General features: G+C 34.7%; 2 long non-coding RNA genes across 10 annotated transcripts in view; both read right to left on the reverse strand.

Annotated features, from left to right (window-relative positions):
* Nucleotides 1-19,758, reverse strand: part of LOC146396954 (uncharacterized) — a 545,736-nt gene that overhangs the window by 505,486 nt on the left and 20,492 nt on the right. For all 9 annotated transcript variants that reach the window (XR_014827586.1, XR_014827593.1, XR_014827587.1 and 6 more), the window contains one exon: nucleotides 19,162-19,283. This is a non-coding gene — a long non-coding RNA (uncharacterized LOC146396954). The remainder of the gene's footprint in view (nucleotides 1-19,161; nucleotides 19,284-19,758) is intronic.
* On the reverse strand, nucleotides 1,815-8,229 carry LOC146396956 (uncharacterized). The gene is made up of 2 exons (XR_014827595.1): nucleotides 8,172-8,229; nucleotides 1,815-7,488 (listed from the first exon to the last, which is right to left on the reverse strand). It is a non-coding gene; the product is annotated as an uncharacterized LOC146396956 (long non-coding RNA).

Here is a 19,758-nt window from a genome sequence, read left to right on the forward strand (position 1 = left end):
AATTAAAGAGGCCAGTTAACTGCCTCTCCCATATCCCATACCCATCATAAAACAGTGAGATAGGCAAAGAATAATCTCCATAGCCACTCCTATTCAATAAGGCAGAAGAGGCTTGCAGAAGTCACTAGTCCATGAGAGTTCTGAAAAATAGCCAGGCAAATATTTCTTTGGACTAGGTATTTCCTTGATTAGGATTTTTTTTTTTCCTTTTTTCTTTTTCTAGCTACTGATTTTTAAAAAAATTTTTATTATAGTATAGTTGATTACATAATCACAAATCTTCCCAAAGACATGTGATTATCTACAGTTCTTGGTTCCACTCGCTGGGGCAATTTTTCTATTCTTTGGGCCATCCCTCTTTCTTCATGAAGACTGGCACATGTTTGAATCTGAGTAGTCTACCAAGCTTACTACTTGTTGAAAAATTTGGGGATCCATTTTGAAATATCTCTATCTCGTTCCATACTGTCAATGTTTGTACATATGAAATCTTTAAAACTTTATGGGTTTACGATGTCTCTTATTGGGATTCACTCTATTAAACAAAAGCTAACCTATTAATCTGATGTAAGTCAGAAAGAGAAAGACAAAAACCATATGATATCACTTACATGTGGAATCTAAAATATGGCACAAATAATCCTATCTACAAAATAAAGAGATCATGGACATGGAGAGCAACTTGCAGTTGCCAGGGGAAGGGAGAGGGGAGTGAGATGGATGGGGAGTTTGGGGTTGGTGAAACTGTAACATTTGGAATGGATGGGCAATGAGCTCCTATTGTGCAGCACAGTGAACTGTGTGTGATTGGGCCATTTTGCTGTACAAGAGAAATTGAAGAAATATTGTAAATCAACTATACTTTAAAAACAAAAAATAATTTAGATACACACACACATATATATACACACATACATATATGCATACATATTTTATGTATACATCTTTCCTGGTCTTAGATTTTATTATCCTCCTGCCTTAGTTAGACTCACAACATAATTATCATACCCACGAATGAAGACTCAAACCATAAATAATATTGTTTGCTATTTGAAAGAGAGAGAACCATATGGTGGCAATGGAAAGATTTTCATAGGTTGTAAAAGGAAACAATAGTATGAATTTACATCTTTCTCATTACTTCTTTCCAAATATTTGCTTGTTTGGTCAGTATTGGCTTTCTTGTATTTCTGTACACATACACACACACACACACACACACACACACACACACACACATTCAAATACATGCACACATGAATCACATTAAGTTTGTGGGTTAAGTTTAAACAGAGGGTTGTTTAAGGCTTTTGTAATGTTTAAATTGCATTTTGATTCATTCATGTAACTATAAATTTCCATATTAAAGTAGGATACCTCCCCCCCACAAAAAAAAGCCAATAGCTGCACTTACTGAGGCCATAAAATTAACATGAACGTGTAGATAACATAACTGCCAAATTATTTAGGGAACTCTCCTTAGCTTAAATATTTTTAAGGTTGCCTATGTATTTCCAGGTAAATCTAGCAGCAGATGAAATAAGTCAATCCAGTCAGAAAACATAAAAACTACTTATCAAGCCCCAGATCATTTATCAGTAACGTACCATGATGAGTGCAGAACAATAGTACCAGTGTAGATTTGGACTTACTGAACAGTGAAGTAGAGGAAGTTTGTGCATATTGGAATTTAGAAAGATGCAAAGGCTTAGAAATACTTGTATATGACCAAAGTTTATATATTTACCAGTTCCTGGAATAAAGACTTAACAATCTAGAAGATCAAGAAAAACAGCAATAGAAGGAATTAGGTGTTTTTGTTGTTGCTGCTGTTTTGGTTTTTTTTTCACTCTTCTTGGCTGTGCCCATGGCATATGGAAGTTCCTGAGCCAGGGATCAAACCTGCACCACGACACTGACCAGAGCCACAGCAGGGACAATGCCAAGTCCTTAACCTGCTGAGCCACAGAAGAACTCAGGGAATTAGGGTTTTAAAAATATTTTAACATACCACATACCAGGGGTGGGATGTCATCAGTGGTACACTGCAGAAGTAAAATCAGAAATTCAGTGAAGGAAAGGAAATTTTAACCAACAAGTTCATTTTTAGTACTTTTTGCAAAGGTTGTAACTGGAGTCAGAGTAAAGAAACTTGAAAGTATAAACAACCAGGTGAATGCTATTCTGCTGGTTGGGAGGCTGGAACACTTAAAAGGAAGTAGTAATTATGACTAGAGAAGATTTGAGGAGAGAATAGAGCTGACAAACAGGTGCAGTGAACTGTCATCTTGGTAAAGAGGATCTATGTCCTTTTTACTATTTTCCAGTGTCAGAAAAAGAATCCACAATTTTTTTTTAAATTTTTAGTTGACCAAAACATGATCTTTGACATACAATTCTATATATTGAAAATTAATAATGTATGTTGCTGTCCAATGTGTATTTTCAAAGTATTTTTCTTGATTTGGGAGATATATTCAAAAAAGGTGGCGTTCCTGTCGTGGCTCAGTGGAAACAAATATGACTAGTATCCAGGGGGATGTGGGTTCGATCCCTGGCCTAGCTCAGTGGGTTGGGGATCCAGCATTGTCGTGGACTGTGGTGTGGGTTGTGAACGCAGCTCAGATCTGGCATTGCTGTGGCTGTGGTGTTGGCCACCAGCTGCAGCTCCGAATTGACCCCTAGCCTGGGAACCTCCATATGCTGCAGGTCCAGCCCTAAAAAGCCAAAAAAAAGGGTGTTCACAATGGGAAAGAAAGACTAATTTTGGCTCCCATATTTGGGAGGACTCAAAGGCAGAACATATGTGAATCAGAGGTCAAAAAGAGCTAAACTTTTAAGAAAATTATTTCCTTTCACCCTAACTATCAAATTTTTGGACAAAGAAATCAGTTATTGTTGTAAAGCTAAAGTTATCAACTTGTTTTTTTATATTATTATACATAAGTAGGGTGACAAAATAAGTGCTTGTCTAAATTTGGATTCATTAATAGTGAAGGGAGGAAGAACAGATGCTTAGCCAGTCAGGCCATCAAGACAACACAGGCAAAACGAAAACCGCCATGGCAAAGCAAACATAAGGGTGCCCTAAACAGAGGCAATTGCCTCCTCTTTGTATATTTATTCTGCTGTCCTAATGCTTGTGGCATGTCATTCTAAGTGGCATTTCAATCTGAAATCTATTTATAAGTCAGTAGCTTCTCTCCTTCTTATTATCTGTGTTTTTCCCCTCAGGTAAGCATATCATAGAATCATAATAACCATTCAGAGGTGACACCCATCAACACTTTCAACTTTCTCTCTCTCATTGGAAAACAGATGTATTTTCTACCAGACTAAGCTTGTTTTGTTTTTTTTTTCACTTGCTGGAAAAAAAAATATTTGGTTGCATATCCCTTTATTTACAAAAGGCTGGAAATAGAACACTCCTAGAATTTTTATAAGAAGATAAAATCTGAAATTCTATTACAATCCACCTAGAAGCAAATCTAAAGAGTGTCTTTTTCTTCCTTTAACAGTTAATAATAAGAAAATGTTGGTCTCTCTGAAGACTGAGAAATGACACATTCAAAAATTTACATTGATCTCTCATCCAAATATATTCTGAATGATAAAATTGATTTCTATTTCCTCTATAAATGTATTATTCAGTAAAAAGAGATTTCTTGACATGTTAATAGTGACTTCCTATAGTCTGCTTGAATATTATTGTTCAAGTATCAGTTTGTTAATAATAAGTGTACTTATTTGTGTACTTCCTTTTAATGAATACTCCACTCTGTTCGCTGCAGTTTTAAAGAGGAAATAAATGAGCCTTCTCAGAATCTATATGGTGAGAGAAGAGGAATTATACTCACCAACAGTAGCTGCAGCATAGAGTTCATTCCATTAGAGCTATAAGTAGATACTCTAATATTCTAACCCCTTTTCAAATTGATGCAGTGAAATATCTAGCAAAACCAGAAGCCAGTTAAACACATACAATTAACTCATAGCTGTCAAGAGCTATACATAGAATAATTATCTGTAATATGAATTTTAGTTGGAGTAATTATTTCCAAAAATATCCATCTCATTTGGAATTGCTAGCTATATTGATTAGGATTCTATTAAGACATATGAAAATAATGAAAACTTTTCATAGATAACTGCTGATGAAGTAGGTGAAATTAAATAGATATACAGGAATGAGGTAGAGACACCAAGGACAACAAGAGGGGATTTGTTCTGAAAAGAAAAGAAATCTCAGCTTATACTCAAGTTGAAAGTGGGAAGAAACATCTCATGGAGATATAGACCTAACACAGACTACTATTTCTCATACTAGTGCATTATGAAAAGGAAATATGAAGAGTCTGTATACTTTGCACAGGGATGAAGAAATATAATCTCCATCTGGCATATTCCCCAGAGAACATACCAAACTCTTTTTGATTCAGAAAAGGTTATTTAGAGGGTCAACAAATCTAGATGCTTCCCCCTCCCACCACTAGTTCATTGTGTCACTCAGAGTGATAGTGATACTGGCTACTATTGAGTCCAGTCCATCAGATCACCATGTCTTCTCAGCTGTGTTACCTAAAGATCTTCATCACACCTTCCTCAGCACCTTCTCTTTACTGCCCAAATAAATTTTTCATATTACAGATCAGAATTATTTCCTAAAATATATACCTTACCATGTCACTTTCCTACTTAAAATCATTTAGTGGATCCTGATCACCTTTGTATTTGAACTCATTAGGATAAACTTCCTGCATCTACAAATATGTTACATCAAAATTCCTGTAGTCCCCCTAAAGCTCAGTGCCTTTTATATATGATTTGCAAATGTTGGGTATATCCTAAGCATGAAGGACACTCCAGAAATCTACATACATGTCATTTTATCTATTCATTCATTCACTGAATATTTCTTAGGTAACTTCAGTGTGTATAGAAAAATGCTGTGACAGGGTACAGAAAAATGAGTAAGATAATCGGTCTTTGTCCTCAAGAAACTAAGTAATCTACCAGGTATTTTTCCTCCATACCAGGTTAAATGCTTCTCTTCTGGCTTCCCACAAAATCCTATGCATGCCTCTATCTTTACCCCCATTAAAATATAGAGAAATATCCTGCTTCCTTTCATGTAATCCCAATATACCATGAGCTCCTTGTGGGTAGTGTAAACATTTGCATCTTCATCCCCAGCAAATGACTTGGTTTTATGAAGTTTGTGTATTTAGAAGTGCCTATATAGTATTTTGAAGATATATAATAATTGCAATATGAATTAAAAGTGTGGATTATAAAACAACAGGTTATCAGATAGTTAGGATTTCACATTAAAACCCAGAATTAATATAAAATTGAAAAACCTCAGAGAAGAATAAAAGTATAAATTATACTACAGAAAAAAAAACTATACTAAGGATCTGTCACACACATGCACGCACTTACACAGAGACACAATAACATCAGAGAGAAATAATGTGAAATTTAGATAACAGTAAGGAAATGGAGAAGAAATAATCAGAATATAAGCTACACTAAGAATCTAGTTATAACTTGGACCACCTCAAAGCATGGAGATGAAGTGTTACAAGATGGATTAATGCTGATGAGAAACAGTGGTGTGTCATCAGATAGCGAGATAAAAATGAGGATATTTAGTATAGAAAATTAAGGATAAGTAATAATTAAATGAAATGAGATGAATTTATTGAGGAATACATACAAAAGGGAAAGATATTGAAAATACAAAGGATTTTTCATTTATATGTTTAAGTAAAATGTGGACAAAAACTAGTCAAGAGGATCTATGACAAAGAAACAGAATGGCTGGTGACCACAAGCCATTTGGGTTTCAAAGGGATGTAAATTATTAAGAATAAAGCTAGAGGGGAGAAGCATAAAAGTCAGAATAAATAAGGAGCAGATTTTATGCAGGCACAAGTGTTGGAGCATCTTGTGGATTAAAGTTATTCAAGTAGTATACAGCAGCAGGAATGTGTAGCATTAAGATGTCAGATAGGAAGAAAGAGCCTGAAGCCACTGAGAGATCGAGAAGACAGAAGGCATGAACACAGGATGCAGTCAGTTCAAGGTCAAGGAGAGATGTGGGGGAAGTGGCAGCTGAGTCAAGTGACTTGGAGAACTGAGCCAGGTAATAGGCTTCTAGGAGGAGTCAATAGGGAGCATTTGATCAATAGGGAGCATTTGGCTGCAGGGTGAATGAAAAATTGAATCATCTGCTCATCCTCGGGTGATGGTTGGCTTTTGAGTTTTATAATTGCTATTGAGTATACAGGGAGAAAAAGGAGCCTCTCTGGGTAAGGACACATTTGTTACCTTCAAGGCAAAATGCATCTGAATAGGTAAGAAAAGGATTAAAAGAATAATCAACAATGTGGTTAGAAAAAACTGCCCATAAAATAACACAACTAGCTACACAATTAGCAAGGGCAGAATTTCTCATGTAAAATAATGATTACACAGAATTAGAACTAATGTGAAGATGCAACTTTTACCTACCATCACTAATTATGTAGAATAGCAGATAATAGATATTACTCAAAAAGCAATACCACAAGTGTTTCAAATATATAATCAACAATAATAAAAACTTACTTAAGGTTTTAAAAATCAAAAACCTCTCAGTCATATATGAGGATATCAGTTAATTAATAATAGATGTCAAGTAATAGAAAATGGCTTTTGTCCATCTACTTATTGTCATCAATTTGGAAATCTATGAAGAAAATGCTAGGAAAGATATTGAATGTCAGCATGTAACCTGCATTAGAGAGTTCAAGGATGTAGTGAGAATGTGAAAAAAATAACTAGTAACATTTTAATGTGCAGATTAAATGATGCTGAATAGAAATAACGATGACAACAAAAGAGCCATGAGCCCATGTGGCAGTACATACAATAAAACTTCAAGAAAAATTACCAACTGTGATAAAGTACATTCAACTTCCCAAGGAGAGTTAAACATTTTCTCAAGTGACTAAATTTTAAAATATTTAATTACTGCTTTAATATTTTATATTTACCTACCATTCTTAAAATACCCCAGGAACAACTATAATTGATATATGTAAGCATCTACAAAATACATGGCATCATTTTTGTACACAATTTGGGATCACTGTTCTTTGAAAAACAACTTCTGTCTGACAATCAGCTTTTAGGCCTTTGTGCAGGGGAAGCCACATTATCACATTAAAACCCAAAGGTCAGACATCTGTGAAACATTGTATTAAAAGCCAAGAAGCTAAGGCAGAAAAATACTTTCTGCCTCATCTCAATATAAATTGCAGATCAAACAGTGTTCTAGATTGACAATGGCCATCCAATTTGAAATGAACTGTATTACATTTTACATCCAAAATGTCACACTGGGCATTACGTACGGTTTTAATTTTCAACTGCCCAGTCTTGTACTTGGTATTTGTACTTTCCAAATGTGTTCTTTGACCTTCAGATGATAGGATTTTATACCTAAAATGACCAAGCAAAAGCTTTGTTACATTCATTGTATCCAGTGATTGCTTATCTGCTTATTCATTTATTTTTTAAAAGTATAGCTTATTTTGTGAGTAACCAATAAGAAATATAATTTTAACTTATTTTTAGTAGATGGTAACTCACAGAAAAAAAAAACTTCTGGCATTCCATGCAATGGAAAATAATTGAAAGTGAAAACTTGAAAACCATTTCTCAGCAAAATCAAGAATTAATAGATATGCCTAATAATCATCATATATTTGGTGTCTATGTCACACACTTTATATTGAAAGTTGCTAAACCTCACAATACAGTTCTTTTAAAGGTTCTCACTTTTGTTGTTCTTTTTAACGATCACTTTGCCATGAAGATAAAATAAAATCCCTTATAGAAGTTCATTTTGAAAAAGTGACATTTTAACAAGGAGAATGTTTTGCCCTTCACATCAGACTTTTCCAGATTCTGATACCTGTCCACCCGAATATAATGCTAATGGGGGAAAAAAATCTTTATTTGGAGCTCCTATTAACATAAATGAAAAATAACAGAAGGAAAAAACTTTATGTAGAAGTGATAAGCATGAAAGTGAAAGTACAAGTGACTGAATAAAAGGCAATATACTATAAAGTTAAAGAATGAGCTACAAAATAACACCAGTGCTTGAGAATTAAGCTCACCCATTATTAGCTTTGTCAGCTTGGAACAATTCACTTCTCTGAGCCTCAATTTCTTCATCTGTAAGATGAGTTTGACAATGCTTACCTCAGAAAATCGTTCTAAGAACAAGCTAAAACCTAAAAGCAGGCAATACAATGTAAAATCAATAGCATGTATCCTTTTCATATTAAAATCATTTTAAAATAAGCTGAATTTATTGTCCTATAATCACAATAATCTCACTGTTGTATCTGAATGGATTGTATCTGAATAGAATGTTCTTGAATAATTATGTGATTATTATTATATCCTTGAATAATTATGTGATTTTGATGTGGGTTATAATATATAGAAGATGTTCCTGGAAGATCTCATAAAACTAGATAACAAAAACAACATCAAAAGTTACTAGGATAATGTCAAAAAAGTTTCAAAGACCAGTTTAAAGGGGTTCTACTTAGACACAACGGAGACAATTAGAACATCAATAAGAACAATAACTGCAATAACTGCAATACATCAAACATATTTTTTTTTGTCTTTTTGTCTTTTTGAGGATTGCACCCATGACATATGGAGGTTCCAAAGCTAGGGGTCTAATCGGAGCTGTAGCTGGCAGCCTAAGCCAGAGCCACAGCAAGGCCAGATGTGAGACGCGTCTGCAACCTACACCACAGCTCATGGCAATGCCGGATCCTTAACCCACTGAGCAAGGCCAGAGATCGAACCTGCAACCTCATGGTTCCTAGTCGGATTTGTTTCCACTGTGCCACGATGGGAACTCCTCATCAAACATATTTAAATCTATGTTTACATAATGATATCAAAACAATGCCAAAAGCAACAAATTAAAGAAACAAACCAAAATGAAACAGAAAAGCTCATTGGTCACTAATAGAGAATGATAGCTAACTTAGTGTGTTAAAAACTGAGTGATAAAGGGAAAGAATAAAGAGTTTACCTTTCCTTAGTATAAAACCTTTACCTCAGTACAAATAGATAATTGACAGTAAAGTTATTTTTATAAAATTTTGCCAATTACTTCTTAAGAAATGATAGAATATCACTATTACCAGACTCTTAACAATATAATGGCTCCTAGAAAAGATCATCAATGGCTGTTAAATCACATAAAGATAAACAGACATCTTATATCTCATGATAAAAATGCCCACCACATAAAAAAATGTTATTGTCAAAAAATGAACCTTATTCTTTAAATCTAATTTCACTTTTTCCCAGAAATATAGACAACAATGTAACATGTTTTCAAGGAATATGACTAAACCTCCTGTTTGCTGTCTTCCACTATGATTTGACAGAAGCACTTGGAATCATGATAGGTGGAATGATATTCTGTCTGTCATTTATTAAAAGTGGGGAATTTTGAGCCAGTTACAACTTCTCTGAGTCACAGTTTTCTCTAAGAAAGTAACTGAACTATTTGTCATCCTTTGTATTATAGAACAATACGAAAGGGGAGAAAAGTGTAAGTAGGGAGTGAAATTCTGTTAGTGCTTAGAGAAAACCACTAGACAGACCAAAAATTAGAGGGAAAATGACATTTAATTATTAAAACGGTATTGTTTACCATTTGGATTTAATAACCTGGTAGATGTAACCAGATTTGAAAAATGCTCAATGTTTCTACAGAGTTCAGAGTTTAAAAATACTTTCTCATTCATTCTTCAGCTGATCATCACAAGTCTATTAAATAACAAAAACATCATAATTTCTTTTTACAGATAAGAAAATCAAAGCTCAAATGCTAAGCAATTAGCCCCAAACTCATAAAACTATATTTCATGTTTTTCATTTAATTTATGCATTCATTTAAATTAATTAGTATAAATTTAATTAACACAAATTTATTTAGTATATTTTGTGTTCCAAGAGGTGTACTAGATATTAGCTATACTGTAGTGAGCAAAAAAGACAAAATAATCTGACTTCTTAGTATTTATCTAATATTCCAGAGGGGCACATGAACAGGATAAAGGTAAACAAATATAGAAAAATTATAATTCGCAAATATAAATAATTTTCAAATGAAATAAGTGTTATATAAATAGCTTACGAAGACTATGTAAAGGTCTTCTTTTAAGGCTGAGGAGATAAAAAGGAGTCAGTCAAGTGAGGAATGAGAAGAGTGCTCCAAGGAGAAACATCATGTTGCAAAGCCTCTCACCTCCTATTTATTAATCTAGCCCAGCATTATTAGTGGCAAAATATGTATGTTTACATGTTTATGGGGGGCAGGGTAGTTTGGGGAGTCTTCTCCCTATCGTAAGTCTCACTTCTTCAGACTACAGTTTAGCTATGTTTATGTGAAGCTCTGCAAGAGACTATAACGTGGGAGAGACTTAAAGGGAGAAAGGCGAAAATGGTCATGTCTAATAGTCTTGGGTATATGGTCAGGAAATCTTTACTCCAGGAAATTCCCACTTGCTCATGGATCTGCCAGACCAAACTGCCTAGATTGAAGAGACAGGGACTACATCAGTAAAGTTTTCCATATATGGTGGCTTAATTCTATCTTACAAAATATGGTACTCTGTAAGATCTGTAAGATCTTTCATATATGGCAACAAGGTATTGCTTCTGTGGGGTTTCCTGATATGCAGGATGTTTTTTCTCTCTCTTTCTCTCTCTCTCTTCTTAAAAATTGTATTCTGCATTGTTAAAACCTATTAGACTTTTAATAAAAATTACTAAAGTCATGTATAAATTCTTTGAGTTTCACTCTATAAGTGTCCTTAATTCTCACCATAGGAAACATATTAAAGCATTTTGTATACAAGTGGAAGAAATGGTAAAATGAAAAGAATGGCTCAAAAAAAAAAAAAAGCACCTCATTCTCATGGCAGTCAAATAATCAACATTTTCACAAGTGTTTTATTTCAAAGGAAGTTATATCTGAGGAAGTAATGAGACATTTACTAGAATGATTATGTGCTTCCAGTAGGCCTCATGTCCAACTACAGCTAAATATAACTTGCTGGAATTATGAGCAAAGAAGCATTTTATGTATATACTGTGATCGATTTTGGGGATTTGAAACTCCATTGTGGCAAACCTGGGGGAAAAGCCTCCAGAAATCATAGATGAGACAAGTGCCTCTTATTCATTATATACTAATGGTTTTGCATATAGATTCTCAATTCTGGTGATTGAAAAATGGATTTGCCTAATTCTAGGATAAGAGCTTACCTTCACATTAATTATGCTGAGTACTCCTAGAACAGAAAATAGTTAAGTAAGAAAGAGTCCTAGCCATTAACAAGTAGTTTCTAACACAAACCTATAAGTTGGAAGGATCTATGCTTTTCCCTCTGCCTAGAAATTTCTCTCAGTCTTGTCACATGTCTTGTCTAACAAATATTTAGTCATCTTTCAAGAATAAGTTTTAGCATCACTCATATTTTGGTACCAAAAACATTTCTTGCCATTATTCAAATGAAGGACTCAGGATGGTTAATTTTATGTGTTAACTTGGAGGGTGTTTTTGAAAGAGACTAATATTTAACTCAGTAACCTTTGAGTAAGCAGACTGCCCTCTATTATCTGGGTGGGCCTCGTCCAATGAGAATGACTGAATAGAACAAAAAGACTGGCCTGTAAGACAGGCTTTGACTTGATGCTAAACATGACTACCTTGCTGGCCTTAAGACTGCAGCTGTACTCTCCTGAGTCTTGAGCTTCTCAGCCCACACTGCCTTCATAAAATTTTTTTGTGACATGAAAATGCACTAAAAAAGAATTCTAAGTACACTCTCTGTAAACACAGGGAAAACAAATGGGATAAACTGAGGTATCATTTCTCTCTTACTCTTACATTATTAGTAGTAGCATTAGCATAGTACTATATTAGAACTTATATTTTTATTATTATGGATAATTTTTCTATTAATTTTGAATATTTTTCATCATTTTGTTCTTCATATTTCTGTGATGTTTTCAAACAAACATGAGTTCATATTAATTTAAATCTTCAATTAAATAAAACTAAGTGCTAAGTTTGACATTTATTACTATAGGAATTACTTCCCATATATGAGAGTATATGATCACTTCCCATACACACACACAACTTATATTTATAACCCACAAAACAGGGATGAATTATTAAATATGTATTTATTAACATTCTCAGTATGTACCTGCTGGTTAGGATCATGTTTGGTTGTGAGAAGCAAAGATTTGAAAAGTAGCATCTTAGCCAAAATAGACAGTAATTCTTCTATAAATGAAAAGGAACTAGGATTTTGATCATTCAGAGTAGGTATTGTCAGGGTAGCAGGCTTATTTCCTCTTGTTCAGAAAGGTCTCCACATAATCCAGGATGGCTACTAGAACTTTAGCCAACACATCTATTCTAAACAATAGGTAGAAAGTATGGTTCACCTTCCCTTTCAAGGAAACTTTATGGTGCTATAAAGAATGTCTATTTACGCCACAACAGCTAGCCCCTGCAACAGATGTTATGAAATATACCCTTTTATTGTGGTGGCAATGCCTCCAGTATTTCATGTAATTAAGTAAAAAGCAGAGTTAGGATATGCAGAGGAATCCAGTAGTTTTTGCCATATCACTGAGAGAATGCAAAGAAGTAAATTCCTTACAATTACAGGGGACCTCAAATCTAGAGAAGAAGTCAAAACTATAATGTATGAATCTACTTTAAAAGTTAAAGTATAAATTTTGCAATATGGATCATGAAGGATGGAGGACTTCAAGAATAAAAAGCAGCCTGATAAGAAATGGAAACCACAGAATGTTGGCCCTGAATAAATATTTGTTAAATGGACTGAATAAGCAATCCAAGGGATGTTCTCAATATCACTGGTGAAAGTAAATCTAGCTCAATGTGATACAAATCTGTGAAAAACCAGATGGGCAATTCATCTTGATGCACTGAATCGCCTTTAATATGAGAAACTTGGTGCTCAGAACTACCTGTGGCCTCAAAAGCACATGTAGTATAATACCTTACCTTTAGTATAATGAAGAATTATGATTCCCATTTTAGAGGTAGGAGCCAAAGACTCAGATATGGGAACACAGCTAATAAGTCATCATGTTAGATCTAGAATATCCTTTTTTTCCCCCATTTTATTGCTCTTTAAGTGAGTTCCCCCCCCAAATTCATTGTTTATTCAGATGTGTTCCCTATTTGGGAGCTTAGGGGAATACTTATGTAGTGAATAGACACTTAGGAAAGTTATATTAATCACACCATTTTTTGAAGCGGTATTAATTCCTTTCTAAAAAAGAATAAAGGTGGCAAATTTTCACCATATCTAAGGGACATGGTTAGCTATTAATTAATAAGAAATTTTCTAATGAACAAAATCCTTCCTCTTCCCACACATAATATAATTTCTATATGAAAAAGCTTAGAGTTACAGCATTTCTAGGGACAAGTTCAACAGCCCAACATGTAGGGAAATAAATACACCTCATTAATCTTTATTACATATCTGTGAGGGAGGTTACTATTGGCATAAATTGCATGTAGGGTAAAACTTTAAAAATCAGAGGTGAAGTAAGGACTCAAGAGTCTTTTTCTCTTTGTCTCTATTCTTTCTCTCGGGAAGAATAGAAGATAATAGGATGGAGAGCCAAAGAAAAGATAAACAAAATAACATCATGCATCAGTGTTCATACTTTTGAAAATATCCAAAATTTACTTATGACATTCTCAGCATAGTCAACTATTATCCATGTTCCTTTTCACTGATGGCTTTATTTTTTAAAGATGGCTGGTGATCACAGTGTTAACTAAAGGGACAATTGCTAGTTTTCCTTGAGCTTTTCTTTGATATAATGGGAATCATTTATTTTGAGCACAAAATAATAAAATCGCTTTTGCAAAACGATGGCAGTTAGAGGCGCTAAAATTTTATTTGATGTTGCTTTGTTAGGTGACAAATTTTTAAGCAATTTTGTACTGTCTAGTTCAAATTCTGTAGAAACTCCACAGAGTTTCAGAATGTGCTTCTGATTGTACTCACTAGGAACCACCATGAAGTTTTAACAAGGAAACACTATCAGAATAGAAGATAAATGAAGAGTAATAACATTATCAATTGTTAAAGCCTAAAGTTCTTTAAAGGTCATTGAACCTGTTTCTTTATTTTCATACTTCAAGGCATTTCATTCTGGGGAGGTGCAGCTTGTTCAAAATCATGGACTAAGGTGAGGGTGGATCCAAGACTAAGTACCAGGCTCATAATTATGCATCCAGTTCTCTTTCTTGTTAAGGAAAAAAATCTATTTAATTTTAAAAAGAACTAAGAATATCACCAGAGATACCAGTAGCATCACTACACCCCACTTCTCATTCCTTACAAGCAAAGTTTGATTTCTTGAGAATCAGATGACTCTCTCCTCCTAGGTTAATATGAATACCAAGATATTTCACCCTTGTTTTTTCTTCACTCTACTTATATTTTCATTGCCTTTTCATTACCTTAGGAACCTACAGTTATGGCAGGTTAAAATGTGATGCACTCTCAAAATAATGCAATTAAGATATGGCAGAGATATAATTTCATTAGTGGAAAATGAATAATTACATACTGAAGATCAGCTTGCAAACTGTTCAGTGAGAGAATTATCTACATATATTCCTCATTCTATTTCTTCACTAATGTTGGGATAATTACATTCATTCTGCACAGCTACATATATGTTTCATGAAAAATACAGTATTACATATATAATAACATATGCTTTAAAATTTAAACATGTCCTGTTCTTTTGAGGAAATGAGATGTACAGAGAGTTTGGGGTTAGTATATGCATACTATTACATTTAGAATGCATAAGTAGCACGGTCCTACTGTACAGCACAGGGAACTATATACAATATCTTGGGGGTAGAACATGATGGATAGTATGAGAAAAAGGATTTATATATATGCATGACTAGGTCACTATGATGTATAGCAAAAATGGACACAACACTGTAAATCAACTATACACTAAAAAAAGATATACCTTAAATGTAAATGTATACACTAAAAAAAGATATGCCTTAAATGTAGAAATATACATCCAATCACCCTTCCTTCTTCCCTACTGAATAACTGAATGCATTTGTATTAGTAAAAGAAGTAGTAATTAAATACAGTGAAGTTTTAAATTCAAGTTAAAACTCATAATCCTAAAAATAAACTATTCCTTGCCTACATATTTTTTTTACTTTTAATGTCCTTCCAGGACCCATTTTTCTGGTCAGGGCAGTGACATAAAAGCATTCCAATTATCTATAATAGTAAATGCAATTTCATTCCCAAAGAACAAGTAAAGCATGATATGAAAAGGTTGTAGGAAGAAGAAAACAGACCTATCCAATTATTAAATAGTTAAAGAAATGTGGCCTTTACGTCTATGATTAGACAACTGTAAATATTTCAAAGGTATGGAATCACATTCTATTTCAAATTGATAAACTCAGGCTGCCATAATAAAACACCACAGACTTGAGTGACTTAAATAACAAAAATTTATTTCTTATAGTTCTGGAACTTTGATTTGTTTTTTTAGGAGGCCTCTTTCCTGGGCCTGCAGACAGTCACTTTTTTGCTGTGTGCTCACATGGCCTTTTCTCTACATATGCCACGCTTGGTGTTTCTTCCTCTTCTTGTAAAGACAGCAGTCCCACTGGATTAGGTCCTGACTTTATGACTTCACTTAACCTTAATTACCTCCTTAAAGGCCCTATCTCCATATTGTCATATGGTGAGATAGGGGGTTAGGGGTTCCACATATAAATCTGGGGGAGACATAATGGAGTCCATAGCATTATGAACTTAAAAAAAATTATAAAGTATTCTATCCAATAGAGCAATAGGAGTGATTACAATTTGCATTTGGAGCCAATACTCCTGGACTATCCATTTGCATGTTATTGTTACTGTCCATTCCCCCACCTATTTTTTTTTCTTTAGGCACACTATTTTGCCATTTAAAAAATCTTATTATAGTTGATTTACAATGTTCTGTCAAATTCTGCTGTACAGCAAAGTGACCCAGTTATACATTTACATATATTATTTTCCTCATATTATCTTCTATCATGTTCTGTCACAAGTGACTGGACATATTCCTGTGCTATAAAGCAGGACCTCATTGTTTGTCCACTCCAAATGCAACAGTTTACACCTCAAGGATGTATCTCTCCCCACGGCATTCTAGGTATATGAACTGTGTAACGTGAAAGAATCTGAACTATCCTTATTGTCTAATTGATATGCAGATAACATTAATATCTAATATTAAGAACTTACTATGTGCCAGGCACTATGCTAATTTATTTATATTTACTGTCTTATTTAATCATTCTAACAAGTCTATGGATTCTATGAAGTAAAATTATTCTCAGTAATTGATGTAAGAAAAATCAATGCTTAGAGAAGCGATTTCTCTTGTCAAAAGTACCACTTCTGTCTCCCTATGCCCTATGCACTTGTTAGAGATGGCCCAGACCCTAAAATTTGCCAAAGTCCTCAACCCCTATTTACTTGATCAAGACCAAAAACGTAAAGCTCAGTTTCTATAGAATCAGCAACTTACTTGTTAAAGCCATCATAAGTTCAGTCAAAGTATTGCAGTTTAAATTATCTTGCCCAAATCTAGCAGTTAAAAGTCAAATATACATGGTACAACATATTCCTCTATAAGCCTTCACAGTGCCCTCCCCACCCACTAAAATCCAAAATCTAAGCTACATGGACAAATGGAATCCTTAATTCTTCATGTGTTCTGCTTCCCCAAAAGTGATTTTTATCCCCTAAAACTACAGACTTGCCCCATTTTTTCAGTGATAGGGCCTAGAACCATAAACTAGATGGCATAGAGGTAATTCCATAAGCAAGTTCCCTCTTATTGGGGGGAAGTGAGACGAAGGGGCAGGGCCAAATCATCTATGTTTTTCCTTCCAAACTCACCAATTAGATAATATTCCTGTTTCCCCTGAAGTGAAATATATAAGAAGCAGAAATAAACCAGTAGAGCACATATGAAAGGGAGCATCAAGTGTAGATAAGAGGCATTTACTTTTGAAATCCTGCCTCAGTAGTAAATATAACTTACACAGACTTATTTATATAAACACTGAAATTTGATTTAGCCAGAATTATGAGGGGATTACACTAGAGAGATGGGTAAAGGACTATGTCGTGTGTGTGTGTTTTCATCATACAAGAGAGTTTCAGCCTCATCTGCCATAAATGGATATAGGACAACATTAAAAATAGAAAAATTAGGTTTAAGCATCTTTTACAAGAAAGGAAATATCAGAAGAAATAGCTGAAGTGTTCAAAGTAACTATTTTAAAGGAGCACAACTCTGGGGTGGGGTAAAGCAGTTGTTTGGAAAAGACCATATTACTTTTTAAACTTTATAGTAGTATTTGACCTAAATAAAAATACATTTTGCTGTGATATAAATTTAAATACCATGGAATAATAGCAGAAATATCAAATCTTTCTCTGTTTTTCTAACACTAGTTTTGGCCAATAAAAACAAATGAAAAAGAAAGAAGGAAGGAAACAAAACAAAGCAAAAACAACTCATTCAGGTAGCATGTAGAAATTTATGGTAAAAATTATAACAATGACTTTGTACCGCTGTAGTTTCTTTTTATAAGGAAAAAATGGAAAGTGTTACAACATAAGTATTTTCAAATTACATTTTGAGAGACCCATGCCAGCTTTCAAGTCATCTAGAGCTGTACTTTCTAATATGGTAACTATTAGCTATATATGGCTATTTATTTTTTATTTTTTTTTTTTTTTGTCTTTTTGCCATTTCTTGGGCCATTCCCGCGGCATATGGAGGTTCCCAGGCTAGGGGTCTAATGGAGCTGTAGCTGCCAGCCTGCGCCAGAGCCACAGCAACGCAGGATCCGAGCCGCGTCTGCAACCTACACCACAGCTCACGGCAACGCCGGATCGTCAACCCACTGAGCAAGGGCAGGGATCGAACCCGCAACCTCATGGTTCCTAGTCGGATTCGTCAACCACTGCGCCACGACGGGAACTCCTATATGGCTATTTAAAATCAAATGTAAAATAATTAAATTTAAGTACAATTTAAAATTCTGTCCTTCACATGAGATATAATTCATGTGCTCTAAAACCACATATGGCTTCTGGCAACCTTTTGGAATATCAGAAATAAACATTTTTATTGCATAAATTTCTATTGGAAAGAACTGCTCTAGGTCTTGCTGTTTATACACTGAATTTGCACTAAAATTATGCCCTGAAATCTACTCTTTTTTTTTTTTTTTTTTTTTTTTTTTTTGGCTGTGCCTGCTGCATGTGGAAGTTCCCAGATGAGGGATCCAATTCATGCCACAGCAGTCATCTGAGCCTCTGCAGTGACAACACACAATCCTTAACCCACTGCACCACAAGGGAACTCCCTGAAATCTACTCCAGAAGAGAAATTAACAAACCTCTCAAGATTTAATGTCTTTATAAAATCAAGTATTTTTATATCATTTAGAAACATATGAGATTCTAACCCTGAACTGGGACTATTTCCTTTAGTCTACAGATATTTGTTGAGCACTAACTGTGTGCCAGGAAATGTACTAGATACTAAGAAAATAATGTCACTCAGGATATTCTCAAAATCCAGAGGAATAACATGAGTAAAATAATAGAATAGGAAGCCCCATACCCCAGTGTACTACAGAAACATCATTAACAACATGCAGCCTAAAAAGCCTCCAGAATTCAGTTCAGAAGATGCAGCACCAAACTAATCTATAATCCAAAAAGAGCCACAATGAAAGTGGTGAAAAAGCTGTTCATTTCAACCACGTCAGCTGCTCCTCAAAACTAGCACAGTTTACAATTGGGAGGCAAAGACCAACTTGTGGCTTCTCTTTTGGAAAGGAAAGACAAGGGTAGAATATATAGTCAATGTTCTAGATTCTGGGGCCACTGATTTCTGTCTCATCTGATTCAGGGCACTGATAGGGAACTGGCATACCTTGGGTGCCAGGGGGCTGTAGAAAACACAAGAGAATTCAGCAGATGAACTTGCAATACAGCAAACAGGAACAGCCACAGTTCACCTTGATCAGCAGTAAGTGCTCAGTTTGTGTCTTTTACCTAAAGAGAGAAAGAAAAGAGTAGAATATGAATCCACTCTTGGCTTTGACGGGTATTTGTCTAAGGGGCTGGTGTTTGTCTCATCTGATGTGGAGCACAGACAGAATAGTTATATCTTGGACACCTCGGTGGCTAGAGGCAGAGCCAGAGGAAAAAAGCAAAACTTTTAAATTGGGAAATCACATGCGCATGCTCAGAGAAGATGGATCTTCAGAAAAAGTTTGAAAGGCCCTAACAATCTATAGCTGGATTGACTGGTAAAGTTCTTTCCCTGTATGAAGCCAGTCCACAAGACTGGGAGAATTGCCTAGTTTTTTCAAACATGTGGATAATGGAGTTCCCATAGTGGCTCAGTGGTTTACGAATCCGACTAGGAACCATGAGGTTGCGGGTTTGATCCACAGCCTTGCTCAGTGGGTTAAGGATCTGGCTTTGCCATGAGCTGTGGTGTAGGTTGCAGATGCGGCTCAGATTC

This window comes from Sus scrofa, chromosome 14, assembly GCF_054392235.1.
Source record: "Sus scrofa isolate SSC_HxYL_T2T_F1_AM1 chromosome 14, Sscrofa_HxYL_maternal_Yorkshire_Landrace_v2.0, whole genome shotgun sequence".
Classification (NCBI taxonomy): domain Eukaryota; kingdom Metazoa; phylum Chordata; class Mammalia; order Artiodactyla; family Suidae; genus Sus; species Sus scrofa.